The sequence below is a fragment of the Achroia grisella genome, unplaced genomic scaffold (assembly GCF_030625045.1).
Source record: "Achroia grisella isolate CSIRO2021 unplaced genomic scaffold, CSIRO_AGI_Agris_v1 utg840, whole genome shotgun sequence".
NCBI lineage: Eukaryota > Metazoa > Arthropoda > Insecta > Lepidoptera > Pyralidae > Achroia > Achroia grisella.
In genome coordinates, this window is record NW_026713038.1 from 863,775 (window position 1) to 884,475 (window position 20,701).

The window sequence follows — 20,701 nt, forward strand, 5'->3', positions numbered from 1 at the left end:
GTGGGAACCACGTAGTCAATCTGTCAAGGTATATTGCTAGCAATGGAATCTTTAAGCCACATTACGAACAATCCCATCCGATCTTTCTATCGAACAGCGCAATTTCGTCAGTGTCACATTTTCCCCGTTGTCGCAACCTTTTTCACTGATGCTCCGCTCCTATTGGTCGTAGCGTAATATTATAATCCGTATAATCATTCTCGATAAATAGGTTATCAATACAAAAAGATTTTTTTCAATTAGAACAGCAATTCCCGAGATTAGCGCGTTCTACGTAACAAACAGACTCATCATTTTAGATTTATATTTGTAGGGACTATGTGACCGTTGTACCTTTGAGTGCTGTTGTAAAAGCTATAGTAATATGTTCATTCATATGTTTATATTGTTGGTAATAAGACGTATAATTTTAACTTTTAGTGATAATTATATTCTATTTAATTTTGATTGGAAATAAACAACTAGCCTAGTACCTTTCATAGCCTGCATATATGAATGTATTATACACATAAACCTTTCGGAATATATTCCTTAAATTGATATTAAACCATATTAAAATATTTTATGGTTTAGAAGTAAGCGAATACAGACAGACGAAAACAACAACGTTGTACCTAATAAGTACCTAACATACCCACGTGGTCTATAAACAGTGTGATAAATATTTATCTGATATAAAAAAAAGTACTAAGAAGCTGGTATCTTTGAACTAAAACAAGATTACAACCTAAGGTTTTAGATTATGGACGTAAGCAAGAAAGTCAAAATAATCTTTCACTGATAACAAATGACGAGATAAGCCGCTATATTGTTAGGTGATAAGGAGTCTCACCTGTTGTAGCTAAGTCCATGTACATACACACAATATTTATATGATTCCTTAAGTGTAGCATTAATAGTAGTTTGCATGTTTGTTTGTTTAGATAAACTGAAAATAACTCACGTTAGTAGAGAGCAACATCTTACTAATATTATAAACGCGAAAGTTTGTAAGTATAGATGGATGCTTGATACTCTTTCACGCAAAAACTACTGAACGGATTTCAATGAAACTTTACAATAATATAACTTATACATCATAACAACACAGGCTATAAATTTCATGCTGGTGTAATTGCGGGCACAGATACTGTTATATTTCACATAGTCAAAGCTGAGGCATGTAACTTAAAATTAAAATCAAAGGTAGATGTAAAAACCTCGACCTCGACATCTGCTATATAGTTTACTTCGTAAGCTGTGTTTCAGTTGTAAAGTTCACAATAAATATATATTAAGTATATATAAATATAAATACTTAATGAAATTATTATAATTATTTATATTTACTTACTTATATATAACTTTGGTATAAATTTCTCGTATAAGTTAATTGTACATTTATATCATAAACACAAACATGTAAATAAATATATTTGTAAAACAGAACAAATAAAAAAAATACAGAAGACGCAGGATGTCTTAGTCCTCTGAAAAACGCATGAGTATAGGCATATCACGGCTGTCACTTGATGACCTGATATCCGAAGTGTCATGTATATATACATATATACTTATATGTAGATAACGGTTATGATTATGGCAGATCAACATGCTAAATGTTTGCCATTGCAATTACAATAAAAAAAAAACAAATGTAATTCATTTTGCCATAAATATAGATAGTCTACTAGCTAATTGCATATACAATACAAAATTAGCATATCAGGACCATAAATAGAAGACAAAATCGTGCTCAATGACAACAACTTGATTGTGACAATCACTGCAACTTGATCAGACTTGTTTAATAGGAACGAAATATATCTTTTGTATGAATAGTAATAATAAATATTTAATCGAATTGTGATATTTTGCTTACCATTTCACTATTTTATGGATTCATTTTTGTTTAAAAATTTTTTTTGTTTAAATTCAATTTTGTTTAGATGGATATTTTGTTTAATTCCGCTACAATTAGCATGTGTGAGACCACAATTATTCAGCGTGGAAACTTGACTACCGTTACGGCCTTCTCTAATCGCGATCAAATTCCGACCGTTATTGAGTCTACACCCATATTGCACCACATGTTTCGCCTATATATACTTAGGTATAAATATAAAATTGTAATGTTTGTTGTCACTTCATATTTTTATATAAATCTGTGTAACTATGTATTTTGAAGCATATTTTCAGGCATTTATTTGCAATCTATGCTGATTCAAAACTATTTATACAAAAATTAAGATTTATAGTTATATTAGGTATAATAATGACAATCATATTTATTGACTTTGAATGAGAAGGTATTGTTTTGTGATGTACATGTTTATCTTATATAAAAAATTCTCGTGTCATGGAAATTGTCCTCCGAAACTGCTTGATTGATTTTTATGAAATTTTATATGAATATTGTACTCTGAAACTAAAAGCACTAATGCTAGACACATTGACTAACCAAACTTCATTCTCAAAAATGCAAATGTATTTATCAAAAAACTACAGTTACAATTTTTTTTATGAAATTTTATATGAATATTTTTCAGCAGGTTTGTCGTAGACACTGCATCAAAAATCAAATCCACCAAAAATGACATCAATTGGAACTAATAGTAGACATATATATCTATTTTGTGTTTCATCAAAACAAATCAATAAAAATACTTTAAAATGAATTGTCCACAAAATATAATCGTCAAATAACATAAAAATATAATTGTCAGAAAATCAATAACATATTGCCAAAAACCACACTCTGTATGCTGGGATGATGATGATGATGTGCTTTATATTTTAAACTATCGATACTAGGACCTTATTCCAGTTCTCGTCCATGTTATAAATAAATGGTGAATATTACTGTTTATTGCCAATTTCTTGAAACTTGATATTTACACTATCAATCAACAAAGAGACTATTTTCTTAGCACTATCTTGTGTCGTATTGGGAGATGCCCAAAGAATTTCATCATATATCCTATGACCTGTCGGAACTGCATTCTTATATAGCTGCTTCCATAATTCGAAACATTAGACCCTTTACTGGAGGCATTGTACTCGAACTTTAATTTGAAACATGGATACCTTCATTGTACCTAATAGTTGACACTGTCTTATAGTTAGACTAGTGTAAAATAAAGAAACTCAGATATCAGTTTTTCTAAATTTGCATTAAAATAAGCTAACAAAATCAGTTCGATGTCTAATTGAAGACACACATGGCATCTTTTAGGTTTTGTTTGAACTAATAGTAAAAATATTTCTGCCAAAATTAAACTGTTCTAATAGATCAATAATTTCATACATTTATTTATCGAAACGAACAATAGCCAATAATCATATATATATAAGACAAAACCATACCTATTAAAAGTATTAAGAAAAACGCTAAAATTACGCACTTATTATCAACCTGCTCATATTGTCTGTTGTCAATTGACGCCGTTTTGAAATTTGCTTGACAATGTATGCAAGCTTTTGGTCACGTATCATAAATAATCTTTAATGTTTTTATAATTAGAAAAGATTTTTTTCGAAAGTGTCATCTTTTAGTTCAGTGTCGGGCATTAGTGCTTTTACCTTAACGTCACAAAAAGTGTAACAACTTAACCACACTCTGTATGTGAGTGCTTTATTTTTGTGGAACTCCAATAAATAAATGGTATCCTATTAAAACTTGTTTACACTATCAATCAACAAAGAGAGTGTGAGAAAAGAATTTCATCATATATAATCTGATCAAAATTAGTAGTTTTTGTACCAAGTGTATCATTCAATTCATTCAATTCGAACCCATGGCACTTAGAACAAAATATTTCTGCCATTAAACTGTTTATCCACTCTTTTTTATTATTATTGCCTATTTAACATTAAACTATTACTACTAATTTATGTTTTTATAATTGATTAGCTGTGCACGCGGCTTCGCCCGCTTGATATTTTTAGCCTATGTATTATTCTCATGTATAAGCTATGTTACTGTAAAGTTTCATCAAAATCCGTTCAGTAGTTTTTGCATGAAAGAGTAACAAACATCTATACTTAGATTTTTCATACTATATTATTGTTCTAAGACTACTGTTACTCGCGACTTCGTCTGCTTTGTTTAGATAAAGGATAATAATAATAAAAACGCCCAATAAAAATAAAACGTTTTAAAATTCCATGATTTTTACTAATTATACGTACAACCTATTACAATTTGCACAGCGCCATCTAGTCCCAAGCTATCCAGAGGTGGCTAGTGTTAGAGGGAAAGCGGTATATTCAACTGCTAGGTCCTGAGCATATTATAGCTATAGTACAGCCTAGCTTATGTTCTTCCGTCGTAGAAACTATTTTGGTGTCAAATTTCATTAAGTACGGTACAGCTTTATTCGTAAAACGGTAAATAGACAAACATAGGTATATACTTTCGCATTTATAATTTTTATATAGTTTTTCTTGGTGATTCTACATACTTAATCTGTTTTTGTGTCATTCTTCACTTTGGCGGCCGCGTCCACTTATAAATAAATTAAAAAGTTGTCTGTCAAACATTTTAAAGAGGTTACATAAAAATTTACTGCACATTGAGAAATCGTCCCCGAAATTAATAAGACGTTGTGTTGTGTATGCTAATAACATGTAAAACAAATTTACATCTCTTCAATGTAAAATAAATCATGAAATAACGAGTAAAATGATTGGAAAAAACTTTTGCTGACTGTTTTTAATGGTTTTTATTTTTTTTGACCCGCGAACCATTTATACAACGTCATCTAGTCCCAAAGTAAACAGAGCTTGTGTTGTCTAGTAACAACTGATATAAACACATACCTAGATATTTTTTTGTAGATACGTACATAAGTAAAGTAAGTGACTATTATAATAATTTATAAAATAAAGTAAATGGAATGGCAATTAAGCTGACGGCCCACCTGATGGTAAATGATAATTGTCGCCTAAATATATGAACGTAACAATGGATACACGTCATCATGTGACGTTTTTAGAAAAAGAAGGGCAAAGTCGGAGCAAACCACTAGTTTATATAACCATCCACGCAGAACAAATCCGTCAAGCTCAAATTTCATTTTGCAACTATTTTTCAGCGTGTCCAATTCACTATTGATTAGAGACAGTAAAACCAATATTAGTTATTATTCCGAGGCCCGATAACCGTTAAGGAGAATAAAAAAAATACACAAAGCACCCACCGAGGCGGAAAGAAAAACTGTTATGACTCTCACTTTCGTCGCAGCACTAGGTTTAAATTGACTTTTCTTATTTTCGGAGCAACTAATCAACCATTAACTTGTTAGGTATCTACAATATTGCAGCACAATTAGTAATAATAAAGTAACTAAAGACTAACTAAACATTCGGTTATTATCGGGACAGTCCCATGCAAGGGTTGTCTGACCCGTTGTCCACAGAGTAAAAATGTCCCAACTCTCTGAATGACAAACAATATTTTATTGAACATTACCCTTATCTATCTTGTTTACTCACTTTCAATGTAATTATAGCAAAAAAAAAAAAAACAACATGGGAACTTTATTTTAAAAGTAAATTCATCACTTAATATATACTTGCTTCTTTTTTTGGCCAGCCAGAATCTTATTCTGATAAAAAAGTAATAACGGAACAATATTCGTAGAGGAAATATAAATAAATAATAAAATGAAATTTTTAAATTTAAGTACCAGTTTCAATAGCTACTTTATGAAAATTAGTTTCTTTAAATCTTTAAATAGACATGACATAACTTACATTGTTTAGGATCTTTTGCAATCGGCCAATCGTAACAATACGATTTACCTATAGAGTTATGACTTTCCGACTGATATCCAGCTGCTGGTTTAGAAAGTTTTATATATACTTTTCAATTTTGTTGCGTGGACACTTTAGTGTACTTTATATATATATACGTTTGATTTTTTATTATTTTGAAAAATTTAAAAGCGGGCTCAGGATAGCACCTTGTGATACTCCAGAATGTAATGATGCGGTGTTGTTAAAAAAATATAAATTGTTGAAAAAGATTTATAAATACTTTTTCATTTTATTTAAAACTCTTTTCTTAATAAGTAGGAGAATGTGCGACCTATATATGCATGCAAACATATTACCAATAATTGAGGATGTTCTCAATCAATCACAATTAGTGTATCCTTCCTCCATTCTCACGGTAATGAATTCGCGGTTGACCAAATACAATATTATTATAATCCTTATTTACGAGGCAGTGTAGTTGTTATTCCAATAAAGCCGAGATTCTGATACGAAAATAATACGTAGGTTTACGTAGCTTTATCTTTACTAGATACAGAGGTTAGAAATAACTTAAGAACTTATTGGGATTTTCCTTCAGTTCAAGAGTTCAAGACGACTTATTAATTTTCATATAAAGTATAAACAAAACGTAGGAAATAATCAAGCAATGAATAATATTATGATAAACTGTATAATAAACGACACAGTTTGTGTTATGATTATTAATTATTTATTGAGAGATAACTCGTATTACATGTAGTATAATATATTTGTATATCATCATAGCAGCCTGGAAGACGTCCACTGCTGGACATAGGCCTTCCCCCAAGATCTCCACGACGATCGGTCCTGCGCTGCTCGCATCCAATGCCTTCCAGCTATCTTGACCAGTTCGTCGGTCCACCTTGCTGGAGGCCTTCCCTTCCGGTCCATGGTCGCCACTCGAGGACTTTATTGCCCTATATCTACTATTATATTATTAAATGATGATGATGAATTTATTTATATGCATATAAACACATTATATTAATTACAAATATTGCGTTATTTAAAAGTAAAAATAACACGAAACAATTTGTTTCAAGAGCAATATTATTATAAGTAGAAAACATATCGAAAATACTTCATATGTGAATTAACAAATTACTAATGTAGAGTCATAGTAATTACTAAAAGGATATTACATGTAATAAAAAATAGTATAGGAATGTATTATAACAATAATAGAAAATTATTTTCTTTACAAGAAACACTACACTTACAATGTACTTACTCGTGTGTAATATGTAAACTGAAGAATTAATGTAAAAAACTATCAACGAACTTACACAATCAAATATTAATATATCGATCAACCAAACGGATATTACAAGTGATAAAAAAAATGTCATAATAACGTGGAATGTATTGTAAAACATAATATATGTGAGGTCGACAGGTTGCAATCTCGACAGTACCTACAAGTACGCCTTTCGCTGTAAAATTGTCGCTGTTCAAGGTCACAGGGCATATTGTTACGAATGTCAAACATATATTTTATACACATATACTAGCTACTCGCCCTGGCTATATATAAACCTACCTCTTGAATCACTCTGGGTATTTAAAAAAAACCGTTTCAAAATCCGTTACGTAATTTTAAAGATTTAAGCCATACATAGGAACGGACAGACAGCGATAGCGACTTTGTTTTACACTATGTAGTGATATGACAAATATACACAATGTGCAATTAAAATTTGCAATCAGTTCAGTAGTTCAGCAGCCCATCGCGAACAAACAACTTGACACGTAATTTTTATATATAAAGATTGTACGATAGAATATTTTAACCAAATACGTAATTCGTTTTATTAAAGAAAGAACAGGAATTTTCCGCAATAGAAAAACTATTTAATGTTCTAAATCCATAAATAACTAACCGAGTTAATATTTAAAACCACAATTGTTATTTATAATGGTTTATCAAATTTGTATGAACCACAAAGTCGTAATTAGATTGACAAAAAACATCCATATTTATATATATAATCGAATTAGTTGTTATTATTAAAAAAAAATAACAAATCTATTAAATAAGAGTATATAATTTTATATATCCACTTATGCGCCATCTACTATTATTTTTTGTAAATACTCTCTTTCCAAAGGTTGTCTGTAAGAGATTGCATTAGCGATAAGACCGCCTTTTGTACTTAGTTTTATTTTTATGTTTTTAATTTTGCTAATGTCCTTTATAATTTGGTGTAATAAAGTGTTATAAATAAAAAAAAATAACATGTTTATACCGAAGCAAAAAAATCGTACGATTTTATTTATTTATAATTGCATATACAATTTACATCTAATAAATTAACAATATACATATGGATCCTATTTAAAGAGTAGCAATTTCGAAAACTCATTCCATATTTACAATAGCCAAAAGCATTCAAATATTTGTTAGTTTGTTAGGACTGAATGAAATTTAAATTTCTGAAACTAAAAGTCTTATTGTATATTTATTATACTGAATGATTCGCCAAACTACAGGACAGTTCGTTGGCGAATTGTCTACCCCTTTCTATAATATATTTGAACGGTTTCTACCATATGCCCACAACATTACGTTCAGCACAATACCAGAATCCCACACAGTCCTTAATCCCCACATCAATGGACTCGAGAGTATCGTTGTATAATGGTTTACAATCCGGACCGAGACCGAATGATTGCGAGTTTAAATCTTGTCGACAACAAAAAATTACAATTTTCGTCAATGACTGGCCATCCGATGATGGAAACACTGTCAACAATGGACTATGTCTTTGACAACCCCCGTACAGATGAGGGTTGGCGGTCATTCTGTAATATAATATTAACTCAGGACAATTCAACACAACGCCCTCTAGTACCAAGGTAAGCTTCTATTATGAGTATTGGAGAATGTAATATAATAATCACTGAGGACAATTCACACAACGCCCTCTACTTTTAATTCTAGAATCTATTATGGTACTAGACAAGGTAAAATTAGTACAGGTGGTAGAAGAAGTATGAAAAGATACTAAGCGACGGAGAAATAATATCCTGATAAACTTAATCTTCCCCCTGTATACCACGTTTCAACCATCTGCACACCAAATCTCGTCCAACACAATAGTAGCATCCCATACAAACGCTAATCCCCAAGTCAATGGAATCCCAAATCCTAGAGAACGTAGTATAATAATAATTTAGGACAATTAACACAACGCCCTCTACTTTTAATTCTTGATGATGATTCTAGAATCTATTATGGTACTAGACAACTGGTATAATTAGTACAGATGGTAGAATAAATATGAAAAGATACCACGTTCCAACCATCTGCACACCAAATCTCGTCCAACACAATAGTAGCATCCCATACAACCGCTAATCCCCAAGTCAATGGAATCCCAAATCCCCGCCCATTCGGTGCACCTGCTATTTGACATTTGCAGGCCGGTCGACCTTCAACGCCGCACGGATTTGCCTGCAAATGCTAAGGGTCAGCCATCTTAGTTTGCACTAATACTACTGCGTGTCTCTGGGTACTTTCGAAATGTGATTATTGATCGGAATTTATTAGTATACCATTTTGATTTGAATTATGGATACCGTCGTGACTCAGTGGTTTCTAAAGCCGACTTAGAAAGCTACCTAAAGGTAGTGACTTCGAATGTGATGAACATAAATAAAATGCCTTTTGTGTAATTTGTATTTCTGACTAATTCTCCGGTGGTGATAACATAGATAACAAATCAAATTAATGCGAGAGAAATGTGTGTGTGTTAAATATTGCATTTACCATGACTTTATCTTTATTATATACATAACATACATATATTAAGTTGCGAGTAAATGATCTGCTTAAATTGGTACATATACTGTATACTACTGATACATATACTTAGGTACATTTTTTATCATACGTAATATACATAGAAAACACGTAGACCAATACCAAAAATCATATGCATTAATACCGTGTGAGGAATCGAAACCGCGACCAACGGAAGCAATGGACTGTGCTACACCGTTAAACCACTGAGGACGTCATTATATGTATCTATCTATATAGATAAACACCCAAAAAGCAAGAGCGGTACAAACGAACAGAAAACACATTAGTGACGTAACTCACTTTCTTCCAATGAGTAGTGACCAAAAACAGCGTAAGTGATGTGTGTAGGTACCGCTAATGTAGACCAATGTTTACTTTTACTATGTATGAAATGTGGTTATTTATTTATCTGTGATTTATTTATTTATACTTCATAGAGGAGGAAGGAGGGTTGAATAACCTCCGAATGGTGCGGATCGCTCATAAGGTGAACAAGTAATCCTTTGCATATATATAGTCTTTCGCGTCTATTTAGGTGTACAAGGGGGTTACGTGATGACTCTGTTCATATATATTGTAGACAGGAAAGCCGCAAGCTCGTTTGTCCCCTATGCTATAAAAAGCTAGAGAGGCCACCATTCCAGTTACATAAAAAAAAAGATTAAAGTTTGTAAACATCCAAAGACACATTTTGCAAGAAACCTCTTTCTTATATATTTCGTCGACCTCCTTTACTATCTCGCTTCAATTCAAACGCGCGCATGCGTACAACAAACAATAAAACTAGGCTAGTACCCGTCCTACATACAGCTTGAAAACGATGGCTCATATGGCTTCTGAAGTACCAAGTACTCTGTGATGTAATTGGGCTATCTGGCGCTATTTAGGCCGGCTGCATACCTACGGTCAGAAGTCTAATTTACACATTACTATATGATCTTGACGGTCTAGCACTACTTCTAACTTATTAACGCTCAGCCATACTTCCGATGGTCGCATATTCAAACCCAGCTTCAGTTAAAAACCACTCAGATTTTTCTCTAAGGATTGTTCACGTGACGGTGCTGTTTGCATGAGGGCTTTAATAATTATTTGTTAATATTATTAACCCCCGACACAAAAAGAGGGGTGTTATAAATTTGTGGGTCTGTCTGTGGCATAGTAGTTTCTAATCAAACTGACATATTGTAATGATCCTTTTTTTTGTTTGATAGCTGACCTGATCGAGATACTTCTTGTTACATTTTTTGTTTTCTTTATTCAGTTGTTACTAAAAATTTTAATTTTAATAATAATTACTACATTTTTTTGATACAAAACCCTTTTAGGACACGCTGTATATCTATATATGAACTGACATGCCAAAAAAATTCTCATTTATACCAAATGACATTTCAAAGTCAATGACAAGCGATATCGTTTTACTTTCAATAAAAAGCACGTATCAAACAAGACCGATCAAATTTGATATTACTGTATCTTTAATCCCATGATTATAAAGTATAATTTGGCTTGAGAAAAATAAAACTGTCAAATAAGTAGCACTTATGGTGTACACAATAAAGCGTACTTTCCCATAATGGAACAGTGATCGGTAGAGTGGATATCAGTTGGAGGCCAGTGACAATGGCATTGTTATTTCCTGATCGGTATATATCAGGTCACCTAGTTACATATCGGTTTTGAGAGTACTTAAGTACTTTATTGTTGATTAACTTTTACCCGCGACCCCCTTTATCATAACTGGATTTAATGAGATACAAATAACCTATATTGGTCTCCATCCCAACCAACTATTATACATATATACCAAAGGTAGACTGTTAAAGCCTGGACGGCGATTTGTGTCTCGATAACTTCTGTTAATTCTAATATTGTTCTTTTTAAACTTTTTTTTTAATATTTTACCGGTTGGCAACGCATATGTTTATAGGCTGCCAGTTACATTTTTAAGATTTATAAAGATGATTTGTTAGTTTTTTTTTAACGCGATAATCTCAGGAACTACTGGTTCGAATTGAAATATTCTATTTGTGTTGGAAGTCCATATGTCGAGGAAGGTTTTAAGCTATATAACATTACGCTACGACCAATAGGAGCGGAGCTGTAATTAAAAATATTGCAAAAGGTGCGGAAATGAAACGCAGACGAAGTTGCGAGGGTCAGCTAGTAGATTATACATAGACTAAAAAGTCGTCTGAGGTGTGCTCAGTCTTATCTATTTCAGCCACTAACCATCTTTCTTAAATCTTGTTTTAGTTGATGGATACATATTAGGCAGTATAATCATAGTATAAGTAGCATGTCTTTTGGAATGGCAACACGGGTTATCACGCGTGTCACGTGACAACATTATGTCCGGAATGCTGCTATTGACAACAGATATCGGTTGCTACTGTCAACGTGCAAGATGAAGGTGCTAATAGAAAAGCGTTTAGAAAATGTGGACCCGTCCGCTTATTTGTCTTTACGTAACTTAGGTAATAACACACCATCAATCCTATTTACCGCGTATAGCAATTTGTCACAATAAAGTAGATCTAAACATATAAAAAAATACTTTCAAGACTATTGGTTGATTAGTTAAGACCTGAAAATATAACAAAATGAGAAACTCTTGTTGATTTTTTATATTTATTATAATTAAAACAATTCAATACTAAGCTCTGTAAATAATATTGTATTGGACATACTTTACTGTATTGAACAAACATACTTTATTGTATTGAAAAAAAAAGTTTGTCTTTTTGTAAATTGTATTTTTAAATATTTGCATATCCAATAGTAAAAAAAGATATTGTAATTTTATTTTTATGTACAGACATCACAACATCTACTATGTACATGTCGTGAATTCACAGGCGCTAATTTTGACGAATTCATTTACGTTTCTCCAAACAATTTTTTTCTTCCAAGAAATACATAATCCTCATGCGGACGATGAAAGAAACGCCCATCGTATACCTCCTCTCGTACTACTTTGAGATATTGGATCTGGGTTAATGCATAAATTATGCAGATATTGTGTTTGATATGTCGGTTCGAAATTAAACTGTGGTATATTGATAACAGTAATTTGCGACGTGCATATGCTATATCGGATTCCCTTTGTATCGATATCTTTCGATCGCGAAATGTCACTTACATGTTTATAAATGAATTGATCTAGTTTTTTAAATAGATAGATCGCTATATGATTTTTTGTGTCTTCAAGCATGATATGGTATAACGACATAATAACAACAAAAATAGGCAAAAATAATAAAGCGATAAAGCTGATTCATACTTATTACAAGCTATCAGTATCGTAAGCGCTGAAAGTAATTCTGGTATTTCTATACTAAGATATGATTTATCTTGTAGAAAAATTAATTGCTATTCGTCTAAATTATTGAGTAAATTTGTTACCCTTTTTGGCAATATTTTATAAAAACAAAAGATATATCATTGGGGTTAGGTTTTTTTTTATGGATGATAATGAAATGGAGTGAAATGGAATGATAATGAAATGAGTGGAGGATGATAAGATGAGCACCACGTTGGGTTAACCCATCGTGGCCAATTGACCAGGAATTTATTAATAAAGTATAAAGAACTTAATTAATCATTATTTAAATAATAACATAATGGAATTTTAAAGAACTTAATTAATCATTATTTAAATAATAACATAATGGAATTTTATCATTTTGTATCTCAGGGTCGGTCCAAAACGATAATAAATGCACGCTGTCAACAAGAGCATAAAATTTAATTAGCTTCAGATAAAGTGAGTATCCATTATAATTGGATGTAGATAACATTGCAACTCATGAGATGCAGACTCTCACACACTATCGAGATATCTATAGTATACTATGTACTAGCTGTGTCCGCGGCATCACCCCCGTGAAATTTATAGCCTATGTTAACACAATCTGATGTTTAGCTATATTATTGTAAAGTTTCATCAAAATCCATTCAGTTTTTACGTGAAAGAATTACAAACGTCTATCCACACTTACAAACTCCCACGTTTGTAATATTAGGTAAGTTAGTATATACCTTAAATAACGAACTCGATGCTAAGGCTTAGAATTCTGCAATATTTTCTTTTTGGAATAATTTTTTTTTTAGCTTTTTCTATTTTTTAGATTTTGTGGATTTATTTTTTGTTTTTGTTTTTCTTATATTTTTTTATCACTAGTATATATACATATGTTATGTATCAAGATAACTTTTGACTTTTTATTCTGTTAATGTTACTTCGATCTTCTGTAGTATAAATAAATAGAAGTGACTATATTTATAGTGCATGAAATGGGCTTATTTATAAATATTAAATTAACAGGCTTCAATTGTATTAGCAGTGAGTTTACTGAAAATAATTGGTTTTTCTTCAATCTACTAACTGTTGGCGATAATATATCATGAGTACATGAATCACGATACACATGCTGTAAATATCATAAAATGTAACAACTAAATGAAATATTTTACAAACTAGTTGGCAGATTTAGAAACAGACCCGGGAGTTACAAACGAAATACTAACTTACGTCACCGAGGTCGTCATATTTCTCATTATTGTGCTATAAAAATGAACAAATATGAAATACTAACTAAGAAACCGAACGTTAATTACCTTGCCTCTAATCAGCTTGCAGTAATTACAGGCTAATTTCGATGACATCGGCTATTCATTAAGCTAATTATACAACAATAAGCGCTGTCTGCAAACGTGTAATACACGTTAGACCCTAACAAGGTGAGCTAAACGAGCTATTGTTCATATCTGTGGCTATATTACAACATATTGACACTAATTTATTATATTTCTGTTTTGAGTCACGCAACAAACACTCAACATATATCAATAGATAATACTATAAAATAAAAACAATGTACATTACAAAACAGAATAACATTGCATAAAAACAGTCATGAGTAACATTGAAAATGACTATAAAATATGCTACACATTTGAAATAGAAGTTGTAATTAAAAAATCATGCTGTAACCACGCGTTAGTTGGCTTTCCATCATGTTACAAATTACTCATAAATGTGAATGATCAAAAAACTCCAGAAATTATGCGTACTGCCTGTTTAGATGTAGTTAACACCTGAAATTATTATGAGTAGCAATGATCAAAGCATAAAATTGCGTAATTTAGTCTTAGAATCAGGATCCATTAATTTATCCAGTAATTTTAATTTTAGTTGTTAAGCCACGAAGATCCGTTCTTTTATATTGGTATTATGGTTAATTGATTAATAAATTAAGAAGCAATTCTACTTGAATGCGAATCAATTCAATAGTGTTTGAAACAAGTAACGATTTCATTGTGATACAGTCGAACACTCGTGACCATTACAGATATGTTCTAATTTGCAACGCGTCGTTGCTTTGTCTCTTAATTAACTCCATTTATCTCACTTAGCTACGTGTAAAATATAGGTACTTTCAACCTATCATTGCCGTCATCGTAGTCTCCAAAGTATAAAACGTTACCTACACTAGCTATCCGACCTGGCTCCACACTGATGCATTATAAATCTTTGAATTTCTCGGGTTGTTCTATACTATAACACGCATATATTATACATTTAAACCTTCCTCTTGAATCACTATCAATTGCTGAAAGAATATTGCGTAATTTAAAACATACAAGCGAACAGACAGCGACAACGACTTTTTAGACTATGTAATGATGAAACTGCAATAACTAGGGAAAAAATTTAATACAGAAAAAAGTTAACGATTACGGACGGCTAAAATCATGTAGATTTTTGATTTCATTTCATTTGAAACAGAGGACATAGTTCTGTACATTTTTTGTATAAATGTAACTGAGCAATAATAGAAATGCTGCTAACAAGTCGTTAAGGTAGAAAACTGTAGTAATTTTACATCTAGCGCTAAACATGTTATATCTATTTTATTTGGATTTTATGTTTCATATTGTTTTTTTTTTCATATATATTATTATATCTATATTATACTTTCTCACACTTGACACTGCTATCTTAAGATCACTATGTTTATAATTAAAGCTTACATCAGATGTTTGGGACGACCTTTCTGTCATGTCCATCAAGTTTGCTAAACCCAAACGTCACGTCTCTGACGATTAATCAAATTCTTAATTACGTGCTTGTCTTGCTGTAGTATGTACTTCAATCCATATTTGATCCATTATTGAATTTCTTTAAGAAGACTAATACTTTATTTGTTACCGAACTAGTAACAATATGCTCTTCAAATATTTACATAGGTCTTGCATTATTGTGTTGTAATATGGACAAATTCCATGCTATGCAAGAAAAGTACACAGTTTACACAACGCGTGAGAAACAGAAAGAAATGTTTTGTGGGCGTCAACAAACAACGCTTTGACGAACTGGACATTAGGGTCATTGACAGGGTCATGTGAAGATTTGATAACATTTGATGCAATTGTAAATATATGAAACAAACTTCTTTTAATTTGTCTCCCGTGTGTGACGGATACAAAACCTTTTAGGACCACACAGGAACCTACTATTTTCATTTGTTTCGCCTGTACATACCTTTAAAGTTAAATATATATTATATCTAACGGGATATAAGGCACTGTCTCCAAAAAAACGACTTCCCTTATTTGGAATCGATCATAGCATATTTTTGCCTTTTATTCGAATTTGAAGACAATTTTTATCTAAAAACTTTAGAATACTTATCGATAATTTATTATTAACTGGCAGTCTTTAAACTTTATTCTTAGACTTAATATGTATATCTCTACGTCAGGTACTTTACAGATTATTTGAGTAGGTATAAGCATATTATTTAATTAAATATTGACCGTCGTAGACCGTAATGTGACATGAGATATCAATTTGCAATTACTTAGTAGAGACCACTTAAAAGTTAGATCACAGATAATATTGTACAAGGAATTTTCAACTATTTTATCATTTGATCAGAATCATTGTTTAATGACATTGGCCGGTAATACAAAGCTAGTACCACGGAACATGGTTTCAATGCTTTTTTTTACGTTATTCAGTCTAAACAATGTGCTGAATTCTGTGCAACCAGCAAGAGACCTTGATGCTAGTATGTTGCCCTTTTTAAATGAGTTTCAAAGGGGTCATCTGTTTGGAATGTTTTTAACAATGACAAGGTCGATGTTCATTCATCTGTGTGCAATAATTAATTTTCTTTGTTAGTGTAATTAGTTTCTTTTAAAGCATCATGTTTACCGTCACATGCAATCAATTTTAAATTGACAGTCATTTCTGTACGAAAGGAATATACCCGCGAGCTATTTTTTTTAAATACAATAGTAATCTACTTAATAACTTGCTATGTAGGTACGTCAATATATATTTCCTAGATTGTGAAATTGTCTAGATAAATCAGAGGTTATAAATAAACTTAGTCTGAGATAAATTTTAGCTTGCGAAATTTTGTATTACGCGACTATTTGAAACAATGCAAATGGGACAATTTTAGCAAACAATGCAATTTCCCTCAGCTGGTGAGTTATTAAGGCAAAGGCCGATGCAATTAAACAGTTTTTGTTTGTCTGTTTAAACGCGACGAGGGTCCAGATGGGCGGAAGAGTTCAATTCCACCAATTGAAGATGAGTCGGCTGGCTTTAAAGATTACGCGCAGCACCAATTGACTTTCTTTTTATGCAATTAACCGCAATTATGTGTACGAAGATCGGGATGTTTTGTTTACATCTGTTTACATTTTATAGTATTTAATTATGTACTTACAAATGCATGAAGTTTGTATTTATTAGCGCATTTAAAAAACCTGTACTGCACTTAATTCGAATTTAGGCAGTATTCTATGTGTTTATTACCCTTCCATAAATAAATGGCTAAACGGCATTTATTTGCAGATCACCCTTATTATTAGTGACATATTTCTATACACAGCCAATAACATAATTTATTTACTATTTTAGATTATTTCACTGCTAAAATATATTTCTAGAGTAATTTGGACGAAATTTGACAACACTTGCCAAAAGCAGACCGACGATCTGGTCAAGATCGCTAGAGAGCGTTGGGTGCGAACAGTGCAGGACCGATTGTTGCATCGTGGAGATTTTTGGGGGAGGCCTTTATTCAGCAGTGGTCATCTTCAGGGCTGAAATTATGATGATGTCAAAAGCTCAATTGCAGACAAAGATATTTGATGTCGTAAAATAATCTTCTAATGATGTCGGTACAGACTTTTGCAATAAATCAGAGAAATCGCGATGTAAAATCTAGAAATAGACAAATAAATTCACTAATGAAATTGCTTTCAGACAAAAAAAGGATATAGATAATATTAAAACAACACTTCCTTGTTGTGGAGTAAAGGAATTACTGGCCAAAACCGAAGCCGATAATAAAATGGCGATTCGAATAATCTAATTTGCTAATCATTTAATATCAGTACACTGAAGTGTTATCAGATAAAAGAACAAGCGCCAACATGTTACGACAGTACGATTATGAAAAAAAATGTAAGTAGAGATATCAGGAACTACAAAATCTTTCGCAAATATTACCCTACATACAGTAGACTTATTTTATACTGTTTTAAATTTGACGCGGTCATCTCAAAAGTTATATGTACGTGATATGTATAGTAAGTAACCTACGCATGGAAACTAACTTACATCGCATCTTCCAATGTGTGTTTGGATGTGAGTAAAACTAAATTTCTACATACCAAATAATATTTGAGAGATCAAATATTAGTAAAAAATGTTAATTATACCTACTTACAAAAGAAATATATTTCATGCTCTAGACCACACGCCACATATACCTAATTCTTTCAATTTGTTCTGTAACTTTCAACGGCCTGTATTTTTTATTACATGATCTACACCAAACTTAATGCTTTTTTTTCTGCATTTTAGTTTGAATTATTTATTTTAGTTTAAAACTATTTATAGTAGTCTCATATTATTTTACGTGTGTGCTATTTTGTTTATTGTTTTCTGTGCTATTATTTATTTTTCTTGCATTATTATTGATTATCTTTTCCACCTGTTTGCAGAGAACAGTACCTTTCTTGATTTAAGAACTCGTATGGAAGTTTGTTAGCATAATTACTGCTAAATGCTAATTTATGTCTCGTTTTGCGATCATTTGCATGTTTTTGCATGCATTATGTATTCTAGTTAACACCTGGATCTGTTGACATTTTACAAATGATATTCTTCTCGCTTGACGTTGTTGTTTATTTATCTTAATTTCTCTGTAATATATTTATTTATATCAATAATTAACATACCCCAAATAATGGGATAAAGGCAAGGCAATGATGATGTATGATTGTAATTTAAAATGGGGTATTTAGAAATAGTAATTATGTGTGAAAGATACAAAATAAAATTTGCACCCATCTTCATTAAAAAGATATACTATTGAACTTGTTATTTATCTTACTTGTACGATGTTCTTTGACGACCTCGGTGGTCTAGCGGTCTAGCACATCGCTTTACGTCCGATGGTCGCGGGTTCGATTCCTCGCAAGGCACAAGCATTTGTATTCATGAGTATGATTGTTTGAATCGGTCTGGGTGTTTTCTATGTATAATATGTACTTATGTCTTTACAAAAAAAAGAATATCTATGTACTTGTATCGGTTATCTAGTACCCATGACACAAGCTTTAGCTAGCTTAACTTGGGTCTAGATGGCGCTGTGTGAATTGTCCTGAGATTATTATTATTGTAATTAAAAAAAATTGAGATTAAAAATTCTTTTAGCTATATAATGCTTTACTTTTTGCTAGTGTATTTTTTTATTTAGAACGAACGTGCAAAGCCGGGTTTTTCTATGTATTACGTTTGTTTAAATATAAAGGATTAATTTTTTAAGTCATATGGACGTATACAGATGTATTATCTTTAACTTTTTGTATCACCATAAATTCGATTATACAAATCTATTTTTAAAGACAATGACGCAAAGAATCTTGTTTATGATCTGAATATCAAATGCAATTATCTAAATACCAGCGGTCGCTGTGGGATAAAGGTCACGGCTGTTTAACTTTGATAAGACGCTTTTTAATTTATTTTTGCTGGAAAAAATTTCAATTCTCAGAAACTTGATATTTAAATCATTACAATTTATTTGTTTTTGAGACTTGATATTTATGTACGATGTTAAGTCCGCCAAATGCACTGTACTGCTTTATTTTAATTTTAAATTCATTGCACACAGCATTGAAGTTAATTAAAAAAAGGTACACTTGCCTTTGCTGACGGACCACTGTTATTTAAACAAACACTTGTACACAATAGGTGCTACAGATAGTCCTCTTTATCACAGCTGCTTTGAAGCCTAAGAAATGGCCGCTCACGTATTCTGGAGTGCGGAGCAGTGACCACACAACGTATACAAATCCTCGGAACGATGAGGTTGCTCCGGTAGACATGTGAAGACATCAAGAAGTGCTTCTCGGGGAGCTTGGCTGGTTACATTAGTAGTATCGGCTCTACACGCAAAACGGCCCAGATGAGAAGAGACTAAAGATATAATAAAGTGCAAATTATATTACACTACTCCAAATTTACCAGAAATCAAATCTCCAGAGGTGATAAAATGAAACCTATTTTGTATGTCGACCAGTTTCAAACTCGAGACTTGTGAGTTCTGTAAATCGTGGTACTAAACCACTAGGCCAAGGCGGTGTTTTTATTCTCTACGAAGAAATATAGTTTATTGATATAGAATGCGGGTTAGATCAGACACTTGTTCAAATAAACAGATGGTCTCGAATTAGTTTACGGGGTCAAGGTGGATTGTATTGATTCAATTGCATTTATTGTAAACACAATGTTAATATGATGAATATTTATATGTGTATTTAATATGTAATTATGTTTTGTTATTGTCCTATTATTATGAATGTAACTCTTATTTTAAACGCATATATTTTCTAGAAATAATATAATTATAATAAAATAAATTTATAACAGTTATTTAAAAGAGCGCCACGCAAGTTTGTTCTTGTGGTGAAGACAGCTATCAATGAGCGGTAGATTAAATAAATAAGTATGATTCAAAAGTGCTTAAATTTAAGTTTATTTTCAATGAAGGATTTTCTATCTATCTAGAAGTAGATATA

At 31.7% G+C, this 20,701-nt stretch overlaps 1 protein-coding gene across 5 annotated transcripts in view; it reads left to right on the forward strand.

The window, feature by feature from the left end:
• The window catches only part of LOC131852093 (uncharacterized), a 163,885-nt gene that overhangs the window by 67,178 nt on the left and 76,006 nt on the right, over positions 1-20,701 (forward strand). The gene's annotated exons all lie outside the window — the stretch shown is intronic.